Below are 6,681 nucleotides of genomic sequence, written 5' to 3' on the forward strand. Positions count from 1 at the left end.
ATAAATTTTAAAATCCAGCTTTTCAAAATGCCAGTATTGTCCAGTTAAGGACTTTTATAAATCCCTTGGAGTCCTCCATAAAATAAGTATTTTAATCACTAAGAGTATTGAGTAAAATTTTTGCTTCCTTAATTCTGTTCCCTGGCAGTTCTGTTTATTTTTTTAAAAAAAAGCATAAAAAGCAATTTTCATTTTACCTAAATAGTCTATGACCATTATGGTTGCTTACTTAGATTTCTTTTCTTTCATACCGAAAATAAATCATTCCTTATTAGGTCACGTTTTGTTGCCACTGTAGAATTCTAGAAGGACCAGACAGAATTGAAAGACTGGAAAATTCTGACTATATTATAGATAATAGTGTAATTATCGGAGAAGAACCCGAAGTACCAGTGGCCCTAAAGTATTTTTTTATCAACTTGTCAAGGTACCTAAAAACTCCATCATCCTTCTCTTTTAAAGCCCTCATTTTCTTGAATTCTCTTATTAAAATAAAAATGTTATTGATAGGCTAACATGTATGTCAGTGACAAAAGTAGGATTCTAACTAAAAAAACGACACCTGGGCAGAAAGATTTTTGATAGGAAATGGTGGCAGAAAGACTGTCAGGAAAGAATGCAATGTTCAATGAAAAACTCAACTTAGCTATAGATGGTATGAGGACTGGGTCTTATATCAGTCAGCAGTCTTTCAATTGCAATATTCAGAAAATACAATAGAAAGTGTCTAAAACAAAAATGGAATTTATTGGCTCTCATGACCTGTGTGCCACTTATCAAATTATTGCCTCTCGGCTTCAAATTCACCTTTCAGTTTCTTTTAGTGTTTTTCTCCTTTAAAGTGAGACCTGTGTTAAGCTTTCTCAGTAGAGGGCGCTGGAGGGACCTTGCAGGAGGAAGGTGCTCTCCTACCTTGTCTGGCTGATGCCTGGTGGGCTAGCAATGTGGGTATCAGGCGAATCTCTGTCCCAGTCATATGCCCAGAACATGGTCATTTGGTAACCTTTCAGCCTTGGCCTGGCAATAACCTAATTGCTGTGCACTTGACGTGGATATTAGCACTCTAAAGCCTTCCTGTCCGAATCAGTGCCCCATTTCCCTTTGTAAGTTCTTGTGCAAACTGCCAGTGCCCCAGAGGATTTCCATCAAGCCAGCCACTGCTCCCTCTGTAAGCCTTGCTTGCTTTGACTGTGCCCAGAAGGTTTCTGTCCTTTACCATTGCAGATTACCTGCTGCTTTCCTACCTGCACTCCACAGAGTTGCTTCCTAATTGCCCAGCAACTGCAGAACAGCTCCAGTCTGGGAAACCCAGTTCATTTCTGAGTTATCCAGTGTAACAAACTATGCTTTCTTCTAGAAGGTCTGAACCCCAGCCTTGGGGATGAGGCCCCCTCCCAAGTTTTATCCGTCCTTAGATATTCTTCCTCAGCCCTAGGGTACCATATAAAATTTGCCTATGTCTTATACTCACTTAGTATAGATTAATAATTTTTAATATCAAACTTTCCATGTTTATCTTTCTATATGGTTTTTGTCTCCTAACTGGACCCAGACTAATACACTTTGACTCAGGGTTCAAAAATTATTACCAGGATTAGTCTTTAGGCTGTGCTTCCTTTAGATTGTCTCTATCTCATCCAGGCTCCCTTTCTGTGGCTCACATATTTCAATACCATCAAATATACTTGAAGAGTCAATGCTTCTTTTTCCCAGAAGCCCCAGCTAATATTTCCTAACATGTCAGTAGCTAGGCTTGGGTTACATGCACATCCCTGATCCTATTTACTTAGTCCACTAGGGATTCTCAGTTTCCTCCTTTGTACTTACATGGATTCAGTCACTTCCACATTCTAGGGTTTGTCACTTACAACACCCTACTTTTGGTATCAGTTTCTACATCAGTTATGAATTTTGTTGTTCCAAGTGACAGTAACCCAACTCAAACTGGCTTAAATAAAAACATGGAATTTACTGACTCATGCAACTGAAAAGTCCACAGGTGAGCCTGGCTTCATGTGCAACTTGATTCAGTGCTCATATTATATCACCAAGAGCCCCTTCTGGGTTGCTTCTATTCTCAGGCTGACTTTCCTTATGAGCATAATGGAGAGGGCAGTTCCCGTTGTCAGATCTTTACATTACTAAATCCAGTTAAAGAGTCAAAGCTTCTGTTTTCTCTCAAAGCTTTCTCTTCTTTTTGGGAGCATATGTCCCAATGGGGTGTTGTGATGGTTAAGTGGGGTAATATTTGTTATGTTAATGATTGTTATTATTAGCCCATTAACTCTATTAACTCTTGTCTGTCTCTGTACCAAGCACTGTGGTCAAGTGGATAGAATATCTGGACCATTTTAGGGTCCTCTTTTAGAGTTGGAGGTGAAAATGTTCAATCCCATACAATCTATACATTTGACAGTGAAGATGTATAAATTTTCTAAAGGAACAATATAGTACTTTTTTCCAGAAATAAGAGGGAAAAGCTGGGAAGGCAGTTGTGATGGTTCATTTTATGTATCAACTGGTCTGGACCATGGGGTGCTCAAATGTTTGGTCAAACATTATTCTGAGTATGTTTGTGAAGGTGTTTTTGGATGAAATTAACATTTGAATAGGTAGACTGAGTAAAGCAGATTGCTCTGCCTTATGTGGGTGAGTCTCATCCAATCAATTGAAGGCCTGAATAGAAAAAAGGGAAGACCCTCCCATGAGTAAGAGGGAACTCCTCCTGCCTGACTGATGAACTGGAACATCAGTCTCTTCCTATCTTTGTATGAAACATTGGCTCTTATGGGGTCTTAAGCCTACCAGCTTTGGGGCTTGAACTGCACCACTGGCTCTCCTGGGTCTCCAGCTTGCCAACTATAGATCTTGGGACTTGTCAGCCATCATAATAACATGAGCCAATTTCTTATACTACATCTTGAGTCTGTCTATCTTTATCTATCTATCTATCTATCTATCTATCTATCTATCTATCTATCTACATCCTGTTAGCTCTGTGTCAGTATTGATCTCTGAGAAGGAAGGGAAAAGAGGAAGGAGACAGTATGGGCAGGGGTGAGAGTGGAGGAAGACATGAAAAATGGAAGAAAGTTGGGGAAGAAACAACTTCTTGTTTCATAACACAATTTTGTCTTGGGCTGTGCAATATTGTGATTTGTAAGAAATATATAATTGGTCACTCAGGTGTATTTCTGGTACATATTTGGTCTTCGTCTATGCTTCCTGGCTCACAGTTCTCAAAACCCTTGGAATTTCTTGAGTGATAAGAGCAATGGGAATATTTTTTGTTATAATATTTGGTCTCTTGTCCTCAGTTTCTGAAAACACTTCGGAGCCATAAAGGTGAAATGAGTGTCTTGTTATCCATAACAAGCCTCTTTCAATCACAGCTGAGTTTATGTTAATGAGGTGACATTTGGATATCCCCTAAAAATGTGGGTTGGGGTAGTTACTGTGGGTACCAGCCTTAAATGGAGGGTTGAAACTTTCAGTCCCACCCCCTGATTTCTGGGGGTTGAATCAATCACCAATGGCCAGTGATTCAATCAATCATGCCTGTGTAGTGAATCCTCCTTAAAACCAAAAGGGGGAGATTTGGAGAACTTCCTGGTTGGTGAACCAAAATGCTACTATATACTACTAAGTCAGGCCTCAAACCCCACTAGGACAGAGACTCCTTTGTTAAGGGCTTCCCCCTATGTACTTCTTCACGAGGCTGCTGATTTGTATCCTTTAATATCTTTTGTAATAAACTGCAGTCTAGCAAGCAGACTAGTTCCCTGAGTTCTGTGATCTGTTCTAGCAAATTAATGGGACCCAAGGAGAGGGTCATGGGAACCTGTGATTTATAGCCAGTTAACCAGAAGCCTAGGTAATGACCTGGGTTTGTGATTGGTACCTGAAGTGGAGGACAGTCTTGTGGGATTGATCCCTTAACTTGTGGAATCTAATACTATCTTTGGGTAGACAGTGTCAGAATTAAGTTGAATTGTAGAACACCTAGCTGGTGTCTGAGAATTGCTTGATGATGTGGACAAAACCTCCACACATTAGATTCCACATATATGTTAGATAATGCAGTATTTGTCTTTCTCTGTCTGACCTATCTCACTTAGGATAATGCCCTGAAGGTCCGTCCATGTTGCAAAGGGAAGAATTTCCTTCTTTTCACGGCTGAATAATATTCCATTGTTTTGCATTTTCTTTATCCGTTCATCTGTTGATGGATACTTAGGTAGTTACCATGTCTTGGCTACTGTAAATAATGTTGCAATGAACATGGGGTGCAGATATCTTTTTTTAATTAATTAATTAATTAATTTATGGCTGTGTTGGGTCTTCATTGATGCTCACGGGCTTTCCCTAGTTGTGGCCAGCGGGGGCTATTCTTCATTGTGGTGCGCGGGCTTCTCATTACTTTGGCTTCTCTTGTTGTGGAGCATGGGCTCTAGGCGCATGGCTCCAGTAGTTGCAGCATAAGGCCTCAGTAGTTGTGGCTCTCACGGGCTCTAGAGATCAGGCTCAGTTGTGGTGCATGGGCTTAGTTGCTCCGCGGCATGTGGGATCTTCCTGGACCAGGGCTCAAACCCATGTCCCCTGCATTGGCAGGTGGATTCTTAACCACTGTACCATCAAGGAAGTCCCTAGATATCTTTTTAAGATAGTGATTTCTTTCCCTTCAGACGTATACCCAGAAGTGGAATTGCTGGATTATAAGATAGTTTTATTTTTAATTTTTGAGGAACCTCCATATTGTTTTCCATAGGGGCTGCACTAATTTACATTTTCACCAACAGTGCACAAGGGTTCCCTTTTCTCCACATTCTTTCCAATACTTGTCATCCATTGTCTTTTTGATAGTAGCCATTCTAACAGGTATAAGGTGATATCTCATTGTGGTTTTGATTTGCATTTCCCTGATGATTAATGATGTTGAGCACCTTTTCATATACCTGTTGTCCAGTTGTATGTCTTCTTTGGAAAAAAGTCTACTCAGTTCCTCTGCCTATTTATAAATCAGATTGGGCTTTTGCTATTGAGTTCTATGAATTCTTTATATATTTTGGATATTAACCTCTTATCAGATATATGATTTGCAGATATTTTCTCCCATTCCATAGGTTGCCTTTCAATTTCATTTATCATTTCCTTTGCTGTGCAGAAGTCTTTAGTTTTATGTAGTCCCACTTGTTTATTTTTTCTTTTGTTGCCTTTGTTTTTGGTACTAAATCCAAAAAAATCATTGTCAAGACCAGTGTTAAAAATCATATCCCCTATGTTCTTCTAGATGTTTTATGGTTTCAGGTCTTACTAAAAGTAAGCTAAAGTTTTTAAGTAAGTAAGTTTTATGGTCTCAAGTCTTTAATACATTTTGAGTTGATTTTTGTGTGTGGCGTGAGATAGTGGTATAGTCTCATTCTTTTGCCTGTGGCTGTGTGGTTTTCCCAGCACCAATTATTTATTTATTTTTTTTTAATAGATCTTTATTGGAGTATCATTGCTTCACAATACTGTGTTAGTTTCTGTTGTACTAACTAAAGTGAATCAGCCGTATGCATACACATGTCCCCATATCCCCTCCCTCTTGAGGCTCCCTCCCACCCTCCCTACCCCACCCCTCTAGGTCATAGCAAAGCACCGAGCTGATCTCCCTGTGCTATGCTGCTGCTTCCCACCAGCCAACTATTTTACATTGAGTAGTGTGTATATGTCGCTGCGACTCTCACTTCGCCCCAGCTTCGCCCTCCCACCCCATGTCATCAGGTCCATTCTCTACGTCTACTTCTTTTTTTTTTTTTTTTAACATCTTTATTGGGGTATAATTGCTTTACAATGGTGTGTTAGTTTCTGCTTTATAACAAAGTGAATCAATTATGCATATACATATGTTCCCATATCTCTTCCCTCTTGCGTCTCCCTCCCTCCCACCCTCCCTATCCCACCCCTCCAGGCTGTCACAAAGCACCAAGCCAATCTCCCTGTGCCATGTGGCTGCTTCCAACTAGCTATCTACCTTACTATGTTTGTTAGTGTGTATATGTCCATGACTCTCTCTCGCCCTGTCACAGCTCACCCTTCCCCCTCCCCATAACCTCAAGTCCGTTCTCTAGGAGGTCTGCGTCTTTATTCCTGCCTTACCCCTAGGTTCTTCATGACATTTTTTTTTCTTAAATTCCATATATATGTGTTAGCATACGGTATTTGTCTTTTTCTTTCTAACTTACTTCACTCTGTATGACAGACTCTAGGTCTATCCACCTCATTACAAATAGCTCAATTTCGTTTCTTTTTATGGCTGAGTAATATTCCATTGTATATATGTGCCACATCTTCTTTATCCATTCATCCGATGATGGGCATTTAGGTTGTTTCCATCTCCGGGCTATTGTAAATAGAGCTGCAATGAACATTTTGGTACATGACTCTTTTTGAATTTCGGTTTTCTCAGGGTATATGCCCAGTAGTGGGATTGCTGGGTCATATGGTAGTTCTATTTGTAGCTTTTTAAGGAACCTCCATACCAGCACCAATTATTGAAGAGACCATCCTTTCTTCATTGTATATTCTTGGCTTCTTTGTTATAAATTGACCAAATATGTGTGGATTTATTTCTGAGTTTCTATTCTGTTTCATTTGAGCTATGTGTTCTATGTGTCTGTTTTCATGCCGATGCAGGTA

This window comes from Aethalodelphis obliquidens, unplaced genomic scaffold (genome assembly GCF_003676395.1).
Source record: "Aethalodelphis obliquidens isolate GAN/ISIS:26980383/991018 unplaced genomic scaffold, ASM367639v1 scaffold13, whole genome shotgun sequence".
Classification (NCBI taxonomy): Eukaryota; Metazoa; Chordata; class Mammalia; order Artiodactyla; family Delphinidae; genus Aethalodelphis; species Aethalodelphis obliquidens.